Raw genomic sequence first — 25,510 nt, forward strand, 5'->3', positions numbered from 1 at the left:
TGATCAAGGACAATCCATGCTTCATCTGCCATCGTTGCAGGCTTCTTTGGAAGACCACCTAGTGGAAAATAGAGGTCCTTTTAGTAGAGATAGTCTTCAATCTGCATCTTCCAATGTTGGTAGTTTTTGCCGTTGAACTTCTTGATCTTGAGCTTCCCTTCCTCTGCCATTACTCCCACTCAATTTAAGGAATCCTTTCCTTGAGATAATTAAACTACGCACAAACCTTTCTCTAATACCAATTGTTAGGAAATATGACGTAGCTAGGTAGATAATTGAGTAGATTACTTGATGGAGAGAGATAATTTTTACACACAAAAGATTATAGAGTAGAGAGAGAGAGAGAGAGAGAGAGAGAGAGAGAGAAGAGAGTACACGATATACGTGGTTCACCAAATGTGAGCTACGTCCACGGGAAAGCAGCCACTCAATGGATTTAGTACTTCAAAATAAGAAGTAGGCTACAAAGAGATTATACCCTTAATAGAGCTCCCGCCTTGCTTCACTCTCACCACCTCACATCCACCTTGTTGCATCAACTTTACACTATAAAATATGTGTAGAAATGGCCTCCTTTTATAGGCCAAAAGGGTTTTCCTCTCTCATGAGAGGCAGCCATGTGTAGCCACCCTAGTGTAGATACGTCCAAATCGGACACTCCAATCCGCCATGTGTGGCCGCCCTTGAGAAGACAAGTCTGCTTTTGAATTCGACCACCGGCTTGAGACTGGGCATGAAAATTTTGGTTTTCGGCGAGTGATTTTCCTTCACGCACAATGTCTTCTCCTCATAATGGGGGCCTTACAAATGTGCATTTTTTATACTAGAAAGTTATAAGGGGTAAATCAAGCCCCATACTTAACACAAAGCTCTCGAGGTGTGCACCATATCCCATAAGTGGGCTCAACAAAACCGATAATAGATCCCAATCTTACTTACCCTAATATAATTATCAAAATTAATCATTAATAGTCTAGTTAAGGACCTCTCTTCTTAAGCAAGAAAAGAGAAACTAAATGCTCTGATACCAATGTAATGGGAATGGCCTATGAACTTTGAGAATGGTGGAATTAAAAGAATCAAAGTGAGAATTTTTGTGAGATCACTTTGAGAACATAGAGGGTGAAATTAATTGATGGTAGCAACATAAACATAGTACTTAATTAGATTGGCATGAATACTACTTTTGCAAGAGAGAGAGTATTAGAGAACATGACAATAGTTGAGGACCAGATTTACTTGGAGCCGGTCCCCCCCTCCAAAAGACGTTTGTATTATAGATTCTCCCATCAAGAGAGACTTGGTACAATACAATATTTGTGTTCCTTGTGACCTTGGGGATGCTATGAATATGGAAAGATTCATGCATCACAAACATAATATAAACTTTACAAAAAGCATTAACTATCCCAAGCCTTGGTCCCAAGGTCTCAAACACCTTTGAAGGTAGAGAGAGCTAGCGGGGAATGAGGGTAGGGAAGAAGAAGAAGAATCATCCATAGGAGAAGAAATAGTTCCTCACTTATCATCACTCTTCTTGCTTAGCATAGCATAATAGCATAGTAATGAAGATGAAGAAGATGGCAAGCTTAAGCATTGAAGCATGGCTCTCGGTCGGATTTTCATTCCATAGACAAAAGTATTGGTGTAGGCTCTCCACTTCTCAACAAGCTTGGAGAAGGAGATGGAGCTCTTGCAATTTGCACTCCACACAATGAAAGATTGTGTGCGTGTGCGTGGGAGAGTATACCCCCCTCTCATGCTTGGTCCACCTCTCTCTCTCTCTCTCTCTCTCTCTCTCTCTCTCTCTCTCTCCTATTATTTAATTATTTCATTTGGACATGTGTCTTCTTTTTCCTCTTTGAGAGAAAGAACTTAATTATTTATTCTTATGCATTTAAATTATCATTGGACCCCTTTAAAACCTATCCAATAGGATTCAAGCACATCATGAGGGCCACATTTAGAGAATCATTTGAATAAGTGTCTTTTATGCTTCTTAAGTCATTTGGTTTAAATTGAACACTTCAAGCACTTAGTCAATCTAGCATTGAAACCAATGATGTGTCTTGAGAGTTTATCTTTGAATTGAACACTTCAATGACCTTAGTCATTTTAAGCATAAAAATCACCTCAAGCTTTGGACAAGGTTCCCACAAACATTTTAAGCACTTTAGTAAGCAAGCCGACAATCACCTCATGCTTGGTAGGATTCCCACCTCAAGGTAAGCCCTAGCTTGCCTAAGGTCAAAGGACTTTTTAACACTAACTTTTGAAGGTCTTTAATGAAGCGAACCCTAAGGTCTTTTAAGCTCCATTAGATGCACGTTGCTCTTTGATAGACTACCTCATTTTGGAACCCTATTTAGATATAACCATCTCTCCTCTTGGTCCCTTACTGAGATAAATGTAGAATCACTTATTGCACATTGCTCTTTGGTAGACTATCTCCTTTTCCCCTATTGAGATGCAACCATTTCTCCCTTTGGTCCCCTGTTAAGATAGGTCTAAAAGCACATATCTATATCCTAACTTTTGTTCCCCTTTTAGTGCCTATATTAAATGATCAGTTTAATATAAGAAAATTGTTTTGTAAAGTTAGATATTATATTTTATGACATAAATCCCTCATTAGTGTAGTAGATTCCTTTAGTAAAAATGAAAAAGTGAATGGTGCAATTTTTTTATTAATTTTTTGGTTTTCTTTTGTTCCTCTCTCTTCCTCTTTGTATTCTATCTGTATTGCTCTGTCGGCAAGGCCCCTTATCGTTCTCATCTGCCAAGGTTCTCTCTCTCTCTCTCTCTCTCTCTCTCTCTCTCTCTCTCTCTCTCTCTCTCTCTCTCTCGCACATGCTCGAATGCGTGTTAGCTTTCACTGATGCAAGGCAGATCAGCAGTGCAAGGTAGGGGCCATGGAGTAGCAAGTTGCGACAGAGCAGTTGTGGCACCGTGGAAGGTGAGCAGATGTGGCGCAGTGCAAGGTGAGCATGGGCGTCTGAGCGAGGAGCAACAGGTCGTCATGTCACAACAGGGACAACTTACACGAGATGGATGCACATGGGGGAGAAGAGAGAGAGAGAGAGAGAGAGAGAGAGAGAGAGAGAGAGAGAGAGAGGTATATATATATATATATATATATATATATATATATATATATATATATATATATATATATATATATATATATATATATATATATATACACACACACACACACACATTGTTGTAATATAATTATATGTAAATCCTTCTCTTTTGCAAGTTTGGGTTCTTTGAAGTTTGGCACTGGATGTACTGTGGGGTCCGTTTTGTGGGGCCGGTAGGGGGAACAAAAAAAAAACCAAACCATGGTCATTTAGAGCGTTCAAAAAGAAACATATTGACGGTGTCGCATTTGCAATCAGGCACGGGCATTGGACGTAGTGAATTTACCAAGAAGTGGGAGCTATAAAGCATAGCATGGTCAACTAAAAAAAATAAATAAAGGATAAAGCATGGTGGCTGGGAAAATTAAATAAATAAATGGTAAATAGGCTAGTTAGTGAGAAAGATTCCTTTTGTTTGAAAAATGCAAAAGGGAGTGGTGAAGGATTTTTAAAATTTTTTAATCATCAAAACCTTGAAAGTCATTTTGGGGAGAAAAAATGACTTTTGAAAAAAATACATTAAAAACTTTAGGATTAAAAGGGGGAAGGGGGGGGGGGGGGGGGGGGGGGGGGATTCGATTTCTCTTTCTATCACGAGCCAGAGATGATCACACATGCCAACAGGTTCTTCTCTCTCTCTCTCTCTCTCTCTCTCTCTCTCTCTCTCTCTCTCTCTTACTTGGTATACATGTCCAGTGGAGACACCTGTGCAATGGAGACCCCTACGTAATCGAGTGCAATGTCAAGGGTAATCTCTCTCTCTCGCGCGCGATGGTAGGAGGATTGAGGGAGGGAAGGAGAGGAACTTGTAATCTCTGTTGTTGCTGTGCACGATAGTGGAAGATGAGCAGCTGCTGCGCATGGCAAGGGTGTCCGACAAGAAGCAACAGGTCCATCTAGCTCTGCATAGAGGGTAGGTATAGATGTATAGAGTGCATTCCTTTGCGGTGATTTTAATAATACTCCTGAGATGGATGATAGTACCACTGGCAATTCACATATGTTGTTTGCGGAAAGGCAAGAATGGGATAATCTCTTTGTTGTTACTCAGATGACTGATATATGGCGGCATTTGCGTCCAAATGCATCTGGTTTTACTTTTTAGCATGTTGCCCATTCTTCTTATTGAGCGCGGTTGGACAGATGGTATCTGCTTAATTTGCAACAATATGAGGACTTTGTATGTGAGGTCCACATCGATTACACCTTGCAGTTATCGGATCATTACCCTGTTTTGCTGGATGTGAGTTTTGGGCAGACTTGTTGTGATCAACCTCTTCCCAGGAAACGTTTGCTACTTGTCAATAATGCTTATCTCACACATGAGGTTTTTTGGGGAATGATCTCTGAGGTTATTCCCCCTCTGCTGGTTCATATGCATCTTGATCTTGATGCCGCTTGGTATCGCTTTGTTATGAGGGTGCAAAGTGTTATTTGTGACTATGGCAAGCATTACATGCAGTACACTAGAGGGGAAATCAAAGATGCGAAGCATGCTTGTCAACGGCTGCAAGAGTTGGCTGATTTGCGGCCTCTGTCTAATTCTGAGATGGCGGAGCTATGTGAAGCTTCTGTGTGTATTCAGCGTAATGACAAGTGAAAGCTTGCTAAATGGCAGACGCGTGCTCGCCAACAGGCTTTCATGGACAAAGGCTGTGCTTCAAAGCAATGTTTTAAGCATTTACATCGTTCGAGAATCTCATGTGCAATCAAGCATGTTATGCTTTCCTCGAGTGTTTGGACTTCTTCGAAGTAGGAACTTGCGGATGCCATGGTTTTGCATTATCAACAGGTGTTTGCTGCTCCTTCTCAGACATCTTTGGCTGCTTGCCATGTGCGTCAATTGATGCTTTCCTTTGTTACTCCGATTATATCCCCGCAAGATGCATGTGGTCTTGAGGACCCCTTCACTGCTTCGGAATTGCATAGTGCGTTGCTTGCTTTGGGCCGTTGGCGGTCTCCTGGCTGGGATGGGCTTATTGTGGAATTTTTCCTCTCCTTCTGGGAGGATCTTGAGCATCCATTTCTTTACATGATTAATGCGGCATGGGAGAAACAAGATTTTCTGACATCTTGGAAAGAAGGTTTACTTAAATTGCTGCCTAAGCAAGCGCTTTGTGAGCGATTCTCTCATTGGCGGCCGATTACTTTGATGCCGGTGGTTTATAAGATATTGGCTAAGATGTTGGTGCACCGCATTAAGGACCATCTTTTTGCAGGACTCCATCAGGTTCAATATGGTTTTATTGCACGTCGCCAAATTATGGATAATCTAGCTAATGTTTTGATTGGCATGGAGTACGCTAAGTACACTCAACAAGATGTGTTGGTTATGCAAGTTGACATTGAAAAGGCCTTTGACACTGTACAGTGGGACTTCATTGCCGCCACCATGACGTGTTTAGGGTTTGGTCCTAAATTCGCCAATGTGGTTTATTTTTTGTATGCATGTAGCACGTCTTCACGGATATTAGAAGGTGAATTAACTGAATCTTGGCCTCTTGGTTGTTCGGTCAGGCAGGGCTGCCCCCTTAGTGCTTTGTTGTATGCTGTTGCTACTCACCCGTTGTTGACTTATCTTGATCACTTGACCTCTGTTCAGAGTCTGCATGGTCTGCAGTTACCTTCGGGTTGTACATTCATTGGCCAGGCTTACGCTGATGATTCGTTGTTTATGCCTCGTAATCAGCAGGTGGATGTCAAGGTGATTATGGAAGCATTGGAACTGTTTGGAATTGCGGCTGGGCTTAAAGTCAACTTCTGTAAATCGAAGCTTCTGCCTCTCCGTTCTTGTGATTGGCATGGTATGTTGTGGCCTGGTGAGATTGTGTCTTCAAATGTGATCACTAGGCATTTGGGTTATCCAATTGGATGGAATGTTACTCACTCTCAGAAAGTTGATTGGGTTATGCAATGCTTGAATGTCAAATTGCATTACTGGAAGCTTTCTACTTGGCCCTTGCATGTTTGTCTGCGAATTGTTCAGAGTATCCTGTTGGCATATGTTCAGTTCTTTTTGCCACTGATGCATTGGCCTCGCCGGTGTCTTGATTCTCTTATGTCGGACATTATGTCCCATTTGTGGTGGACTCATGCTACCAAAAAAGGCTTACTCTTGCTATCGATGGAGAAGCTTTGCACTCCTAAACGTTTTGGTGGACTGAATATCTTGGATTTACGTAGGCATGTGTATGCGCTGAAAGCTATGTTGTTGCCCACTCTTGTGCAAAAAATTCAGCCTTGGACATTGATGTTTGCATTCCTCGGTGAGCATGTTGTTACTTCTGCTTTTGGCCATTGGCAACCCTCTCTCTGGGAGGTGGTTTTTGGCAAGATGGAAGGGCACATTCCTGGATGTCCACTTGCTTCCTCTTTGGTATCTGCTTGGAAAGAGGTTACGAGGCATTTATCGTGGACTCCTCTGTAGGAAGGGGATTCGATCTGATTGGAAAGTCTCCATTGGAGCCGGGCATTCTCTCTTACTTTGGTCGATCGATCACCCCATCAGGCTTACTTTCTCTCTGGTCGTGGCATTCGAGTGGTTGAGGATGTGGTCGATGAGGCTGAATATACTTTTGAGTTTTCCTTGGCTGCTCGTCGTTTTGGGTTGGGCATGCATTACCGTCAGTTTTGGAGAGAGCTTCAAAGCATGTTGCTCGATTTTTTGCCTGTTTCACCTTTGCCTAATGGTGATCGCATGTTTGATTGGGCCTTTCGGGAAATGCCTTTTCGAGCTATTTCTGCGGGTTGAATTTATGCTATTCTTCTACCACGACCATGGCTTGATGGTCATTGTAATGCCATTTGGCACATGCACAAATCTGACCTCTAGTGGAGGAGGCTCCTCTCTGCCTTATGGAAAAGCCATTTGCCTTTGAAGGAGCGTCTGTTTCTTTGGCGATGTTTGCTTGGAGTGCTTCCTATTGGCACTTTTCTTCGAGCGCGTCATATTCGTCCTTCTTCTTGCGTTCGTTGCTCGACTGCAGAAGAGGATATTTGTCACTTGTTGTGGGATTGCTGCGTTACTAGATATTTCCTTTGGCATGTATCAACATGTTGCGGCTCCGTTTTCCTGGGGTTGTCTTCCACAAAAGGTTTTGGGCATTTGGCATTTTCTCACCGGCGTTACAGCGTTTTGCGGTCTTCTTCATGTGGGTAAGATACTGGGCTTTCTGGACCGTGTGGAGTCAGCGTAATGCTTACATGTTTCATTGTACTCATGCGGATCCATTCCCTCTCTTCAGGCTTTCTCTTAGGCAATCATTACGGTTTGCTTTGGAAGCTGGTGATATCACCTTGGAGATGCATCAGCTTTCATATGAATGTTTTTAGTTACGCTCTACAGATGAGGAGTTCTGTGCTCCTCCCCTTGTATATGATCTTTTCGGTGGGTTTTCCTCGCTTTGAGGTTTCTTTCTCTCTCTCTCTCTCTCTCTCTCTCTCTCTCTCTCTCTCTCTCTCTCTCTCTCTCTCTCTCTCTCTCTCTCTCTCTCTCTCTCTCTCTCTCTCTCTCTCTCTCTCTCACACACACACACACACACACACACACACACACACACACATTCTGTGTGTGCAATAGTTGCCTTGAGCCCCCTTGCATACACTCCCCTAGAGCATTGCCCTGCTCAATGTCATTCTGTAGCAACTCTTGCCTTGCAATCTTGTTATTCATTAGCAACGCTCGCCTTGCAATCTTGTCATTCAACGCTTGACTTGCAATCTCATCATTCACCAGAGAAGGTGAGCTCTAGGAAATGCTTGCCAAAAAACACATCCCTTCACAATGTTCACCCACCTTCTTGAATAGTACTATATCCTGCTAGGCTTTCTTTGTTTCTAGGCGCCTCAATGCCCATTCTCTTTAATCATGTTCCCACGTCTTTCCAAAGCAATTGTCTATAGCTTTAAGGAGTTCTGCCAAGGTTAGAGTGCACATTTTATTGGTGGTGTTGCCATTAATGCATAAGCATAGAGTGTACATGTAGGCACCATTATACATCTCCACTCAATCACCAATATCAGAACATCATTATCCCAACACCACCACACATAATAGAGGCAAGCTAGATCACCATACTTAGAACAAAACACACAAAAACCATCCAATTTTGCAAATAGATATGGGAGCTACAATTGCTACAAGGATACCAGCATAAGCAAAAGCTAAAATAATACACAAAGATATTGTGGTACCACCACAGTAACACCAAGCCAAACTATTATCACTAGGGCATGCCAGTTTCCTGCCATATCAGAATCAAACAACACCTTATCAGCAGGTTTCATAACATCATCATAGCAGGTTCAAACACCGATCTCTCGGAGCAAAGAGAGTACATGGTGGCATCTCCATACCTCCCCATACAACACCATTGTGAGTACAACATTTACCAAGCTCCCCCATACATGCTAGAGGCAAGCAAGTGCCACATACCAAAACCATCCATTACTACAAATTAGAAATGGCAGCTACAATTGAGCTAAGATAACAAATGCAGAATAAGAAGTATTGCACAGAGGAAATATTCACCCACTTAGTACCATAAATATAGCACTGTGAAACCAAGCAATACTACTACCATTAGGGCATGAAGGCTCCATACCAGCACCCTATCAGCATCATCCTTAACACAGTTCATCATTAACCAAGCATCCCACATACATAACATGACCATAACAGGATCATACATCATCATACCGACAAGTTACACAACAGCTCACATCATGATCAAGCACCAGTCTCTCAGAGTAAAGAGAGATCATGGTGGAATCTCCATACTTCCCCAACCAATAATAGCCACAATATATCATAAACCAAGTACACCATCTATAATGGAGGCAACCAAGAGCCTAAGATTTAGATCAAAACAGACACAAAAACATCCGTTTCTACATAAAAGATATGGGAGCTGTATGAAGCCACAGATATCAAAAAATTGCAGAAGCAAAAATATTATGCCAGACTTTCATTAGCATCGTACCAAAAAGTCCACCCAAGTTAAATCAGTCCCTATTACAATTAGTAGGGCAAGAACCATCCCTAGTAGAACCGTATCCGACTAAGACCACAGGTAAGCACCCTCATGTAGACGCATACAAAACACAGGGTAAACCAATATACTAATCACAAAAAATAAACAAGTTCTAGTAGGGAATAGTACCCTACACAAACAAGATGGAATTTCCTTCCTCTAAGATGTTCACGTTGCTGAACATCAAACAATGTAGAGATACTCTGATAAAGAAGCATGCCAATCTTCCACATTGGATGGTAGCTCTTCAATGACCACATTGTAAACCTTCTCAATGTCTTGCAGTAGTATCATGTCCTCATCTGTGACAATGTTTATTGCCACGTCCTTCTTTCTTGCCACGCCTCTCCTTCCAAACCGATGAGCATAGTTCTCGAGATGAGCAAGTAAATCATAGTTGATCACTAAAGAGACCTCTTCAACATCAACTTCATGAGCTAAAATCTTGGTTGTAATCAGCACACAGAAGATAACTTGAGATCATGCGTAATTGCATCCCGAGGCTTCTAATCCATATCTCCATGAGTTGCAGTTGCATTGTGATCCCTTGCATGCATCTTGTCAGTCAACCAGATCATCTTCCTTTGAGTGTTAGACAAAAATGACAGTTTGGGGGATAGCAATGGTTTCATAAAAATTACATAAAGCATGAAGCTTTGACTCTTCCTTGTGCACATCCACATAGAACTGTTTGATACCTTCCAATGGCAGCTCATCCCTGTTGACAAGAATTCTTACAGGTTCCTTCATGAATTTCCTTGCGATCTCTAAGACTTTAAAAGGCATAGTGGCAGAAAATACTCCAACTTGCAACTTTTGTGGAAGCAATTGAAAGATTTCATAAATCTGCATTCAAAAACCAGCATTACTTCCAAGTCTTATGGAATCTAACAGACAATAAAGGCATAAATGTGAGCTACTTCAGTAATTTCAAATTGTAACCTGGTCTTTAAAGCCTCGAAACAACACTTCATCAGCATCATCAAGAACCAGCAATTTGATGTGACTAGGTTAAAGAAACTTCTGACAGAGTATGGTGTATAAACAACCAGGGGTTCCCACAACCACATGTACCCCACTTTGGAGTAATTGAATGTCGTCTGCAACACTCTTACCACCAACAAAAGCATGCACCTTCAGCGGCAAGTAGTGACCCAGCACTGTCATCACCCTTTTGATATCTCGTGCTAGCTCTCTTGTGGGTGCCAAGACCAGTGCTTGACACCTCAAAAGACTGTAATCAAGTTGTTGTAGGATCCCTGCACAAAAGGTGGAAATCTTGTTGACACAAGACTGAGCCTACTCAGTGACATCAAGACCCTTAGCAAAAGGGACGATGCCTCTTTGCTGTATATTGGATGGCTTTTCAAAACCTGAGAAGATAAGATTTTATTTCAATAAACATATTCAAATCAAGCAACACAACTGATGCAGGAAGAAACACTCATCTTACCATAGGCATGAATGCATCTCAAAAGCTTTTCATGGAGACCCATATCATCAAATCTTTCACACACCTCATTCCAGTCCACATATTTCGTTATAAGACTGCAAGGTATTCAGATGACAGTGTAAATGTAAATGCATTATAGTAAAAAGAAAGGAATGCAACCAAAGTCAATAAGAGCTAAGAAGCGTACTTTTTTCAGAATCTCATAATTGCTATTCCCTCTTTATTTTGAAGGAGATTCTACCACTTCTTGTCTCCAACCTTGGTAGAATGCAATCCCAACCAATGTATAAAGCCATCTGCCACACATGAGAGCCAAAATGTCTCATTTGGTTCTGGAAGGTCTGGAAGCACATCTTGCATGTATTCATCAGTGAAAATTGTATTATTGGCTGACATGCCTACGTTCATATCACAATTCTCACAACCACCAATATGCATGCAACAAAAATGATAGGAAACTACAGTAGGACACACGGTAGCCCCTGAACTACCCCTTAGAGTAGAGCAATTTGTGGAGCATGCATAACCATTGTCATCGAGTAATGTTTTGACTGAGCAGACTTTTTGACCTGTAATGAGGGTAGCAAATGTGTTGTTGAGCATGTCGAACAACCTTTTCTTGATTAATCTCATAATCTCTGGGTCATTGCTACTGACTTGATTTTCTCTTACCTTTCTATCTTCGGCCACCTTATGGATAGTATCTTGCATGTGACCATGCATTGCAGGGCTATATGCCTTCCAAACCTGGCCTTTTCCTTTTTCCCCTCCTCCAAGTTCTTGAGCATCTTTAACCAAAAATGACAAGACGTCGGGGTAAGAGATGAAAGCCACCTGTTTGTGCTCGCTTTGAAGGAACATTCTCGAGCATGGAAGCAAGAAACACTGAAACTCCTCTACAACTTTGAAACTCGCTAAATCGTTGCCTGCCAAGTAAAGACCACCTCCTTGTGGCTTCTGCCATGCTTGTTTGAAGGCACTGCAACCCCACAGATGCAAATGCGGTTGGGGCAACTATATCACCAAGAGAACCTCTCGTTGACGAGAAAGACCAAGACTTCTTCAAAGCGCAATGGCGAGCTGTCAGCGCTCTATGGGGTGACACAACAAAAGCAGTACCATAGGTAAACACCATGGAGGAGCCATTCCTGAATTCTTTGTGAATGCAAAAGCTGCTCCATATCAAAGCCTTTGTGAGACAGGGCTTCTTTAGGAGCACTACAGATGGACTCCCTGATGAGGGGGGAGGATTAGTGGGGATTGGTACTGCGCCATGAATGCCACTCACAGTGTAGACCTTGCTGAAATGCTTTCCATCCCTCCTAGAACGATCCAAGCAAGCCTTCTCATCACCTACTAACCTATGGGACCACTTAGTAGGTGATGAGAAGGCTTGCTTGGATCCTATTAGGAGGGATGGAGAACATTTCAGCAAGGTCTACCTTGTGAGTGGCATTCATGGCGCAATACCAATCCCCACTAATCCTCCCCCCTCATCTGGGAGTCCATATGCAGTGCTCCTAAAGAAGCACCGTCTTGAAGGCTTCGGTATTATGGAGCAGCTTTTGCATTCAAAGCAAATTCACGAATGGCTCCTCCAAGTGTCTACCTATGGTACTGCTTTTGATGTGTCACCCCATAGAGAACTGACAATTGGTCACTGCGCTTTGAAGAAGTTTAGGTCTTTCTCATCAAAATGAGAGGTTCTCTTGGTGATATAGTTGTCTCAGCCGCATTTGCACGTGTGGGGTTGCAGTGTGAAGACGTTAAAGTCTTTAAACAAGCATGGCAGAAGCCACAAGGAGGTGTTCTTTACCTGCAGGTAGCAATTTAGCGAGTTTCAAAGTTCCAAAGGAGTTTTAGTGTTTCTTGCTTCCATGCTCGAGCACGTTCCTTCAAAGCGAGCACAAACAGGTGTTTGTCATCTCTTACCCCGATGTCTTGTCATCTTTGGTTGAAGCTGCTCAAGAACTTGGAGGAGGGGGAAAAGAAAAAGGCCAGGTTTGGAAGTCTTATAGCCCTGCAATGCATGGTCACATGCAAGATACTATCCGTAAGGTGGCCAAATATAGAAAGATAAGAGAAAATCAAGTAAGTAGCAATAAGCCAGAGGTTACGAGATTGATCAAGAAAAGGTTGTTGGACATGCTCAACAACACATTCGCTACCCTTATTACATGTCAAAAAGTGTGCTCAATCGAAACATTACTCGACGACAATGGTTATGCATGCTCCACAAATTGCTCTATTCTAAGGGGTAGTTCAGGGGCTACCGTGTGTCCTATTGTAGTTCCCTATCATTTTTGTTGCATGCACACTGGTGGTTGTGAGAATTGTGATATGAACGTAGGCATGTCAGCCGCCAATCCCATTTTTGATGGTGAGTACATGCAAGATGTGCTTCTAGACCTTCCAAGACCAAATGAAACATTTTGGCACTCATGTGGGGTAGATGGCTTTATGCATTGGTTGGGCTTGCATTCTGCCAAGGTTGGAGACAAGAAGTGGTAGAATCTCCTTCAGAATAAAGAGGGAATAGCAATTATGAGATTCTGAAAAAGTACGCTTCTTAGCTCTTGTTGACTTTGGTTGCATTCCTTTCTTTCTATTATAATGCATTTTCATTTACACTGTCATCTAAATGTTTTTCAATCTTATAACAAAATATGTGGACTGGAATGAGATGTGTGAAAGATATGGGTCTCCATGAAAATCTTTTGAGAGGCATTCATGCCTGTGGTAAGATGAGTGTTTCTTCCTGCATCAGTTGTGTTCTTTGATTTGGGTATGTTTATTGAAATAAAATCTTATCTTCTCAAGTTTCAAAAAGCCATCCAATATACAGCAACGAGGCATCGTCCCTTTTGCTAAGGGTCTTGATGTCATTAAGCAAGCTCAGTCTTGTATCGATAAGATTGCCACCTTTTGTGCACGGATCCTACAAAAACTTGATTTACAGTCTTTTGAGGTGTTAAGCATTGGTCTTGGCACCCATAAGAGAGCTAGCACAAGTATCAAAAGGGTTATGGCAGTGCTAGGTCACTACTTGCCGCTAAAGGTGCATGCTTCTATTGGTGGTAAGAGTGTTGCAGACGACATTCAACTACTCCAAAGTGGGTACATGTGGTTGTGGGAACCCTAGTCATTTATACACAGTGCTCTGTCAGAAGTTTCTTTGCCCTAGTATCATCAAAATGCTCGTTCTTGATGATGCTGATGAAGTGCTGCTTCGAGGCTTTAAAGACCATGTTACAATTTGAAATTATTGAAGTAGTTCACACTTACGCCTTTATTGTTTGTTAGATTCCATAAGACTTGGAAGTAATGCTGGTTTTTGAATGCAGATTTATGAAATCTTTCAATTGCTCCCACAAAAGTTTCAAGTTGGAGTACTTTCTGCCACTATGCCTTTTGAAGTCTTAGAGATCGCAAGGAAATTCATGAAGGAACATGTAAGAATTCTTGTCGAGAGGCATGAGCTTCCATTCCAAGGTATCAAACAATTCTATGTGGATGTGCAAAAGGAAGAGTCAAAGCTTCATGCTTTATGTAATTTTTATGAAACCCTTTCTATCCCCCAGATTGTCATTTTTGTGTAACACTCGAAGGAAGGTGATCTGGTTGACTGAAAATATTCGTGCAAGGGGTCACAATGTAGCTGCAACTCATTGGAGATATGGATTAGAAGGCCCAGGATGCAATTATGCATGATCTCAAATTATCTTCTGGTGTGGTGATTACAACCAAGATTTTAGCTCATGAAGTTGATGTAGAACAGGTCTCTTTAGTGATCAACTAAAATTTACCTGCTCATCTGGAGAACTATGCTCATCGGTTTGGAAGGAGGGGCATGGCAAGAAGGAAGGGTGTGGAAATAAACATTGTCATAGATGAGGACATTATACGACTGCAGGACATTGAGAAGGTTTACAATGTGGTCATTGAAGAGCTACCATCCAATGTGGCAGATTGGCATGCTTCTTATCCAGAGTATCTCTACATTGTTTGATGTTCAACAACGTGAAAATCTTAGGGGAAGGAAATTCCATCGTGTCTGTGTAGGGTACTATTCCATACTGAGACTTGTTTATTTTTCCTGATTAGTATATTGGTTTACCCTGTGTTTTGTATGCGTCTACATGAGGGTGCTTACATGTGGTCTTAGTCGGATACGGTTCTGCTAGGGATGGTTCTTGCCCTACTAATTGTAATAGGGATTGATTTAACTTGGGTGGACTTTTAATGCTGACGAAAGTCTCGCGTAATATTTTTGCTTCTGCAATTTTTTAATATCCATGTCTTCATATAGCTCCCATATCTTTTTCGTAGAAACGGATGTTTTTGTGTCTGTTTTGATCTAAATCTTAAGCTCTTGGTTGCCTCCATTATAGATGGTGTACTTGGTTTATGATATATTGTGGCTAATATTGGCTGGGGAGGTATGGAGATGCCACCATGCACTCTCTATACTCCGAGAGATTGGTGCTTGATCATGATGTGAGTTGTTTTGTAACTTGTCGGTATGATGATGTCTGATCTTGTTATGTTCATGTTATGTATGAGCATGCTTGGTTAATGATGAACTATGTTGTGTTGGGGTATAAAGCCCAATGTGGTCGCCCACGTAAGTGGGCGGGCCGCCAGGTATGTACACATATTCTTTTGTAAAAACCTAATAATAACTCACTATGCTCTACACATCACAGTAGAGCGAGTTCACCATATCGTCGTGCTCTTCTTCTCGCACTCTCTCTCGCGTCGCACTTCCGCTCGTACTCCTTCAACTGGTATAACAGCTCAGATCGAGGCTCGGGGAAGCACTGCAGGAAGTTAGAGTCACCTGCTCAGATTGGAGTGAGATTCGACAGGCGAAGACACGGCCCCAAATCCTGTGGGTGGGCCCGATGGGCTAGGTGTTCTCAGAATTTCATTCTGAGGTCATCTCGGCCATCGTTTGGCTTCGACAGAGTTCTACGCATGCCATTTTCGACTACGTGGTCTCGGCTGGTGCAGATCCGACTCTGCAAATTTGGGGTTTCGGCCTACGACTGCAGGTGCTGAGGATATCTGCACTTCCAGAGTGCTGATTTGTGGCTGTCTACACAACGAAGGACGGCTCACAGTTCTTGGAGGCCTGTCACATACGACACAGACACATCTATACACAGACTGTAGGCGACATCCACTAGTTCATCAGGTAGCTTGTGTTTGCTGCTTGATATTCCAGATTTCATCCCGACATTGCAGGTACTTCCACATGGGATGTATTGTCAGAGATGATGTATGTCTGTTGAGGGTTTGCTGGCTGTGAGTCACGCAGCAAACAACCGCCGCAACGATTACAGCATACAGTGGGAAATTTGTGGATGTATGACTTTGTGGGAAGTCTATGTACTGTCAGATTTATTGCAGCCTTTGTTGAGGGTCGAGTGAGGTTTTATTGAGCTGGGGGATTCTCAAATGTTGAGATCCTTTCGGTGATACAGGTCTTGGAGCGATCCCTCAAGCACCCTTAGATAGGCAGCTAGGATGTATTGACTATGAGTTAGACAGTTGGGATTGCATCTTTGCTTTACTTCCGTTGAGGCATTGTCGCAGTCTATGCTTACAGGACAGTGAGAGACAGTACAAGTGCAGGACAGGTTTACCCACATCTTACAGTGTTAGAGAGATAGTGGTTTTTTGAGCTGTTTTTGGTCTGTTTTTTAGTACACCAGAGCCATTTTACAAACGAGACTCTGCCGAAATTTCTGCAGAATCTGAAGCTTTCCTGGTTCATTTGACAGGTTGATATTGGTTTAGAGGTCAGTTTACAAGGGAAACTCTGCCGAATTTTTCCCAGGAAAGTAAACTACTGTGAAGTGTAGCTATGGATGGATCACAAGACACTGCTCTTTACAATATCAAGAAGCTGGATGGAACCAATTTCCGATTGTGGAAGAAGCAGATTTGGCACGTGTTGGTACAAAAGAAGCAGATAAAACCTATAAAGCTCAAGGGGATAAAACCAGAAGATATGGACGAAGATGAATGGAGAGAAATGGATGAATTGGCACTTTCTACCATTATGCTGACTTTGGCAGAAAGGGTTTACTTCAATGTAGCAGACGAGATGTCAGCTTATCAAGCATGGTTAAAGCTGAGTGATCTTTATGAGAAGCAGAGTGCAGCTTCACAGGTATACTGGCTTAACACTAGGTTGGTAACCTAACAGGACATAAAAGTGTCCTTTCAGGGTTTTGAGAAAAAACTCCAAAACCATAGTAGATCCACTCATTTTGTAAAATCCTTTCATGAGGTTATAGTTCAAGGCCTACTACACATGGAAAAAATAAGAAACTTTTAAAATTTCTCATCTTTTGGTCACACCAAGACTCTAAAGTTGATGGACCATTACATTTTCATCAAAACAGTCATTTCTTACGTTTTTGTTGCATAAAAATAAGATTAGGGATTTTTGTAGGACTTGAGATAAATTCCCTAGTTAACTTCAATGGGTTGGTGATCAGAACATATGATTGCTTCTCACTCACTATTTTTTGTTTTGCCAAAAGAAATAGGTACAAAAAAGTTGAATTTTTACCATTCTGCAAACCTATCATCAAAGTTTCTATAGCCACGCTCAATACAAATAATATATGCATGTTTTCTTAGTTCCCTATTGTCCTTTAGGTTCATAAGGAGCCATGGAGCATGTCAAAAGAATAATACATCTCTTACCAAGGGGAATCTTAGGGACAAAGATGAAGTGCTAAATACAGCAAACATGAAAAAACTGGGTTCAACATTATGAGTTGTAGAATCCCATAGAAACTATTCAATATCTAGCCAAATTTGATCCTTAAGACTATATATGGTTACTACCTACAAAATGCATGTAGTTGTCACAAAAAACTAACAATATTGAAAAAGCTATACTTGATATACTAGAATGTTTTGTTTTCTTCTATAATTGAAAAAATCAACCATCGTTGTCTACTATGCAAAATAGGGTATTAGGTGCCCCAAAACTCAAGGAATATTAGCTTTATGTCACATATGCGACATAGAAAATCAAAACTGCATTTGGATATCATGAAAGCCACCAAAAAAATCATAGAAGAAAACAGGATTTGACAATTTTTGTAATTTGGTCATAACTTACAACTTTAACATTTATTTCTCCCTAGAAGCATCAGGACATGTTGAGGACTACTAAAGATAGTTCTCTAGCATTATAGACCTCACAAAAATGAATTCTAGAGTGGTATAGTTGCAAAAAGTTTAAAAAAGCCAAAAACATGACCCGTTTTTTCACACAGTTTAGGTTGTGAAATGTTGTGCAAGGACAAGGTTAAAGATGGAGTTGATATTCCAAAAAAATGTCGAGTTTTTTTCAGCTCATGAGACAACTTTCTAGACAAAATAGCACCTCAAAATCCATTTTGAAACTCTTGACATAATTCAAGGAAAATGGTCACTTAACAGGACATAAAGTGTCCCAGGACATAAAGTGTCCCAGGACATAAAAGTGTCCCATTACCAACCTAGTGTTAAGAAGCTTGTTGACTTGAAGATGAAAGAAGGGACACCTATGTCCAATCATCTGAATGAATTCAACACCATCTACAGTCAGTTGTCAACTCAAGGTGTCAAGTTTGATGAACCTGTTAGAGCTATGTTCCTGGTGATCACATTGCCGGAAAGTTGGGACACTTTTCGCACAGCTTTGAGTAATTCTGCACCACCAGATGGTTTGAACATAGCAGGTGTAGAAGGAAGTCTACTTACTGAAGAAACTAATAGAAAGACAATGGACAAAGGCAAAGGAACAGCCTTAGTTGTCAGGGGAAGGACCAAAGAAAAGTACAAAGGTGGAAAGAGAAATCAGTCTTGTAGCAAGTCCCGCAGTGCTAAAGGCAAGAGTGACATAGAATGCTACCATTGTGGCAAGAAGGGTCACATGAAAAGAGACTGCAGAGAATGGAAAGCAGAAAAAGGCAAAGAGAAAGCTGAAGACCATGGTGAGAAGAACAAGTCCTCAATGAAGATTCAAGAAATAAATGTGACAAACACTATTGCAGAGGATGACAGTCTAGTGTCAGGAGACATCTACTTCTTGAAGAATACAATGGAATCAGCTCTTCTTACAGCATCTGATGGAAATGCACTGAGTGACTGGATTATAGACTCAGGGGCATCACTTCATGTGTCTCCAAACAAGGAGTGGTTTACCTCTTATGTGACCACTAAAGATCATGTTCGGCTAGGCAATGGGCAGACATGTGAGATCTTAGGTGTTGGAGATGTTCAATTGAAGTTTCAGAATGGCTCTTCTTTCACGTTGAAAAATGTGAGACATGTTTCTGCAATTACAAAGAGCTTGATCAGCACAGGTTTACTTGATGATGTTGGCTACGTCACCACTTTTGGACAGAACATGTGGAAGATATCCAAGGGTTCTATGACAGTAGCACATGGAGTAAAGTCTGGAGGACTTTACATGATTTATGTAGCAAATGTCTCTAAAAATGTAATCAATGTAACCGAGCAGCCGAACGTTTCTTTGTGGCATAGCCGGTTAGGACATATGTCCAAGAAGGGAATGGAAATCTTGTCTCGTTCTGGTTATTTTCCTGGCTTGTCATTTAATGATTTTGAATTCTGTGAATATTGTCTGTATGGTAAGCAAACACAACATCCACATAAGCATAGAAGCACTAGAAGAGATACACAGTTGGCACTTGTTCATAGTGATTTGTGTGGACCTATGCCTAATCTATCTCTAGGGGGAGCTTCTTACTTTATGACATTTATAGATGATTACTCGAGGAAAGTATGGGTTTACTTTCTCAAGCACAAGGATGAAGCGTTTAGTGTTTTCAAAACGTTTGTGACACTTGTGGAGAATCAGAGTGGCAAGAAGCTTAAATGCTTACGCACTGACAATGGTGGAGAGTATGTTTCAAAGGCCTTTCAGGACTTTTGTGAGTGAAAAGGTATAAAACGTGAACTTACTGCTCCTTACAATCCTCCTCAAAATGGTGTTGCTGAGAGGATGAATAGGACCATACAAGAGAAGGTCAGAAGTATGTTGTCTAATGCACAGCTGCCAAATGGGTTTAGGGCTGAAGCTGTATCAACAGTTGTTCATCTTATAAATAGATCTCCTAGCAAGGTTTTGCAGAAGGATTCAGTGCCAGAGATGGTATGGTCAGGCAAGGTGCCCTCATACAAGCATCTCAGAGTCTTTGGCTGTGAGGCATATACTCACGTTCCAAAGGAATTTAGGAACAAACTTGAGCCAAAGAGTAGAAAGTGCATCTTTCTAGGCTATGGTAATTCTGGTGAGATGGGGTACAAACTTTGGGATCCCAAATCCAGAAAGGTTATCTGCAGCAATGATGTTCACTTTAATGAATCCAAATACCATTCTAAACCAGAGAGGGTTGAGGAGTTTAGAAGAGTTGTCTTCGAAGAAGATGGACCTGCACGTGCAAGACAAAATATCAGGGCTCAAGAGGAGCAAGGACAGGATAGATTGGAACCACAGGTTGTGGCTGAGCCAGAGCCACCTATTGTGCGTAGATCTGGACATATCATGCGACCTCCTGATAGGTTTGTTCCATCTATGCACTATGTCATGTTGACTGATTGCAATGAGCCTTCATGTTACAAGGAAGCAGTGCAAATGAAGGACTCCCGGAATTGGAAATTGGCCATGCAGTCAGAGATGACAGCTCTGCATAAAAACCAGACATGGAAGCTAGTTAAATTACCACAGGGCAAAAAGGCTCTACCTTGTAAATGGGTTTACAGGTATAAGATCACCACTCATGATAGTCAGCCAAAGTACAAAGCAAGGCTTGTTGCCAAGGGCTTTAAGCAAGAACAAGGCATTGACTTTGATGAAGTCTTCTCTCCGGTGGTGAAGATGACTACATTGAGATGCTTTCTTGCATTGGTTGCCATATTAGATTTGGTGTTGCACCAAATGGATGTCAAGACAGCGTTCTTGCATGGTGATTTAGATGTGGAAATTTACATGCAGCAGCCAGAAGGGTTTGTTGAGAAAGGCAAGGAAGATTGGGTATGCCAGTTGTTAAAGAGTCTTTATGGCTTAAAACAATCACCGAGGGCATGGTACCATAAATTCCACAAGTTTATGCTTTCTCAAGGCTACAAACGTAGTGAGTTCGATCACTGTCTATATACAAAGAAGGCTAAGGATGGTAGTTGGCTGATCTTTATTTTGTATGTGGATGGCATGTTGATTGCTGGCAAGCACTTGGAAGAAATTTCAACTTTGAAGTCAAAGATGGCAAAATCGTTTGACATGAAAGACATGGGTGAGGCAAGTCATATACTTGGTATGCGCATTGAGAGAGACAGATCAAAGAAGTTGATTTGGTTATCTCAAACAGAGTATATTGACAAGGTTTTGCAACGTTTCAATATGGAGAAGGGAAAGGCATTGAGTGTTCCATTGCCACCATATGTGAAACTTAGCAAACAAGATTGTCCTGTGTCTGAGGAAGAACAGGCTGAAATGGATAAGATTCCATATGCTTCTGCAGTGGGTAGTTTAATGTATGCAATGATTGCTACTCGCCCAGACATTGCATTTGCAGTGGGAGTAGTAAGTCGATACATGTCAAACCCAGGCAAGAAACATTGGGAGGCAGTGAAAGGAATATTGAGATACCTGAAAGCTACAAAGAGTATGCGTATATGCTATGGGAGTCAGGAGCTAAGTGTAAAGGGTTTTATAGACTCAAATTATGCAGGTGACTTAGACAACCGAAGGTCTACGTCAGGGTATGTCTTTACATTGGCTGGTGGAGCAGTATCATGGCGTTCTAGATTACAAGATTGTGTTACTCAATCTACTACAGAGGCTGAATATGTTGCAGCATCAGAGGCATGCAAAGAATCAATTTGGCTTAATCGACTAGTAACAGATTTGGAAATCAAAGAAGAGATGCCTGTGTTATGTTGTGATAGTCAAAGCGCTATACAATTGGCTCCCAATCCAGTTTATCACTCAAAGACAAAGAATGTGGATGTGAAGTATCATTTCATCAGGGAAATGCTCGAGGATAAGCAACTTCAGCTTGTCAAAGTTCACACCACAGAAAATCCTACTAATCTACTTACAAAAGGACTTCCCTCAGAGAGCTTTGCACATTTTCGCAAGAAGTTAGGTGTAGGGTAGTACATCACTTCTCTACATCTCTTGTATATTAGCTTGTATAGTAGCTTCTCTCACACTTAAAGTACCACATTGGACTTTAAGTGGGAGGTTGTTGGGGTATAAAGCCCAATGTGGTCGCCCAGGTAAGTGGGCGGGCCGCCAGGTATGTACACATATTCTTTTGTAAAAACCTAATAAGAACTCATTATGCTCTACACATCACAGTAGAGCGAGTTCACCATATCGTCGTGCTCTTCTTCTCGCACTCTCTCTCGCGTCACACTTTCGCTCGTACTCATTCATGTTGGGGATGATGCTGATATAGAGCTGGTATGGAGCTTTGATGCCCTAATGGTAGTAATATTCTTGGTTTCACACTAGTAGATTTATGGTACTAAGTGGGTGATATTGCCTTTGTGCAATACTTCTGATTTTGCATTTGTTAGGTATCTTAGCTCAATTGCAACTCCCATTTCTAGTTTGTAGTAATGGATGGTTTTGGTAAGTGGCACTTGCTTTCCTCTAGCATGTATGAGGGAGCTTGGTTAATGTTGTACTAGCAATGGTGTTGCCATGGGGAGGTATGGAGATGCCACCATGTACTCTCTTTGCTCCGAGAGATCGGTGTTTGAACCTGCTATGATGATGTTATGAAACCTGCTAATAAGGTGCTGTTTGATTATGATATGGGTAGATTTGATTTTTATATGGCAGGAAACTGGCATGCCCTAGGGATAATAGTTTGGCTTGGTGTTCCTATGGTGTTACCAAAATATCTTTGTGTATTATTTTAGTTTTTGGTTATGCTGATGTCCTTGTAACAATTGTAGCTCCCATATCTATTTGCAGAATTGGATGGTTTTTGTCTGTTTTGTTCCAACTATGGTGCTTTAGCTTGCCTCTATTATGTGTGGTGGTGTTGGGATAATGATGTTTTGATATTGGTGATTGAGTGAAGATGTATGATGGTGCCTACATGTACACTCTATGCTTATGCATTAATTGAAACACCACCAATAATCTCTATGCATTAATGGCAACACCACCAATAAATCTCTATGCATTAATGGCAACACCACCAATAAAGTGTGCACTCTAACCTTGGCATAACTCCTAGACCAGTTCTTTGGAAAGGCGTGGGAACATGCTTGAAGAGAATGGGCATTGAGGTGCCTATTTCCAATAAGGCTTCTGCACTAACAGAGCTAGAACCAAAGAAAGCCTAGTAGCATATAGTACTATTCAAGAAGGTGGGTATGAAGGGATATATTTTTTGGCAAGCATTTCCTAGAGATAGCCTTTTTAAGCATAACTCCAATGGAACCTACTGTGAAGGGTGACATTTCAACGCTTCTTTAGAGAATGATGCATTGTATGCAAACTCTACAAGGTAAAAATATCACGTCCATTTGGTTGTTGGTTCTCTTACACAATATGCTCTTAGGATGTCTTCAATGGTCTAGTTTACTCACTTGGTCTGTCCCATCGATTTTACGGTGATAAGCTATATATATATATATATATATTATATATATATATATATATATATATATATATATATATATATATATATATATATATATATTGCAATTTCTCTTGAGTTCCTTTAGCTCCATTCTCTCAAAAACAAAAAGAGACGGGGCCGGGGGTGGGGCCCTAGGGGGCCATGGAGGAGGACATAGGGGCGATGGAAAGAGAGAATCACATTCCAGAGAGAGAGAGAGAGAGAGAGAGAGAGAGAGAGAGAGAGAGACAACATTCCCAGTCGGCTTGTCCCTAGTTTCTCTCTCTCTGTCTCTCTCTCTCTCTCTCTCTCTCTCATGTTGACTGATTAAGGTCCATCTAGCAGCATTCACAGTCGGTTCGTCCCTAATCTCTCTCTCTCTCTCTCTCTCTCTCTCTCTCTCTCTCTCTCTCTCTCTCATGTTGATTGATTATGGTCTATCAGCAGCATTCTGAGTCGGCTTGTCCCTAGTTTCTCTCTCACTTTTGGACATACATTTGGGACGTCCGCATTTCTTGTCGCGTGATGTACAAAAACTATTGCGACTTTTAGCCCAATCCTCTCCACCCTTGCCAGCATCATTGCTTAGTGCATTTGGAAGGTTCGTTGTCTAGTGGGTCCTTTGGCTATGGTTTGGTAAGAGCTAATACACTCCCTTAGGTGTCTATGGGAGGCTTCAGCTGAAGATATTGTTCTTCTATGGTAGAAGAGTAATATTGGTTTCAGTTTCTTAATTCTCGGTTGGGGGGGGGGGGGGGGGGGGGGGGGGATGTCAATATTTTTCACATTTGTTGCAAGGGGCATAAACGTTCATATTAGCCACCCTAGGATTTATGGGTTTTACTTGTTTTATGGCTTGTAATATCCCAAAATATAAGCCTTAAATTACAGCTTGTGAAAACATCCTACATAGAAATTTAGCTCCATTCTCTCAAAAACAAAAAGAGACGGAGCGAGGCACGGCGAGGGGTTAGGGCCTAGGGAGGAGGAGGACATAGGGGCGATGGAAAGAGAGAATCACCTTCCAAAATCACACACACACACACACACACACACACACACACACACAGAGCGAGCATCATAAACAGAGCGAGCATCATAAAGGGATATACAGAAACTCAAGAGGAGGCAGGAACCTCTGAATAGGCAATCATAGACACACCACCAATCTCTTAAATGTTCTCCAGATGGTAGGCATAGCTTAGATGATGGCAACTAAAGCTAAAAAAAATTATTGACTGGCTTGAAATTGTCCATTACGTAAACAATTTGCTCTATATTTGCAAGAATCTGGCAATATTGGCCAAATTGGTTGTGTCCACATGCTCTCTCTCTCTCTCTCTCTCTCTCTCTCTCTCTCTCTCTCTCTCGTGTTCTCTAAGTCAACACAAGAGAGAGAGAGATGTTGACTTAGAGAACGCAAGAGAAAGAGAGAGACATGATACTCATCTCTCTCTCTCTCTCTCTCTCTCTCTCTCTCTCTCTCTCATGTTGACTGATTATGGTCCGTCAGCAGCATTCCCAGTCGGCTCGTCCCTAGTTTCTCTCACTTTTGGATGCACATTTGGGACGTCCGCATTTCTTGTCACGTGATGTACGAAGACTATTGCGACTTTCAGTCTGATCCTTTCTACCCTTGCAAACATCACTGCTTAGTGCATATGGAAGGTTCGTTGTTTAGTGGGTCCTTTAGCTATGGTTTGGTAAGAGCTAATACACTCCCTTAAGTGTCTATGGGAGCCTTCAGTTGAAGATATTGTTCTTCTACAGTAGAAGGGTAATATCGGTTTTAGTTTCTCAATTCAGGGAGGGGGGAGGTCAATTTTTTTTACATTTGTTGTAAGGGGCATAAAGGTTCACATTAGCCACCCTAAGATTTATGGGTTTTATTTGTTTTATGCAGGGATTTCATTCACGTCTTCACGTGAAGTGTGAAGTGGTAATACCTCATGTTATTAACACTGTCTGAAAGTGTTAATAACATCAAATTCACACTTGACCGGCCAAAATAGACTTATCCGATTTTCCCGCCGAGATTTTGAAATATCCCGATGGACAAATCATTCTCCCCATCACTACACCAGTGTAATTGTATTTTACGAATAGTTACCTCCCTGGGTGTGCATCCGCCTGGGAACAAGTCTGGGTAGGAAGCATCCTCCTAAAGGATTTAGGTGGTGCAAGTGCTTGGGGCTCATTTCT

General features: G+C 41.6%; 2 pseudogenes; one reads left to right on the top strand and one right to left on the bottom strand.

The window, feature by feature from the left end:
* Positions 1–9,361: 9,361 nt before the first annotated feature.
* Positions 9,362–10,689, bottom strand: LOC147428449 (eukaryotic initiation factor 4A-2 pseudogene; annotated as a pseudogene).
* A 2,638-nt stretch (positions 10,690–13,327) lies between these two features.
* Positions 13,328–14,640, top strand: LOC147428450 (eukaryotic initiation factor 4A-7-like; annotated as a pseudogene).
* The last annotated feature ends 10,870 nt before the right edge of the window (positions 14,641–25,510 follow it).

The sequence above is a fragment of the Adiantum capillus-veneris genome, chromosome 23 (genome assembly GCF_014529385.1).
Source record: "Adiantum capillus-veneris isolate H3 chromosome 23, ASM1452938v2, whole genome shotgun sequence".
Lineage (NCBI taxonomy): Eukaryota > Viridiplantae > Streptophyta > Polypodiopsida > Polypodiales > Pteridaceae > Adiantum > Adiantum capillus-veneris.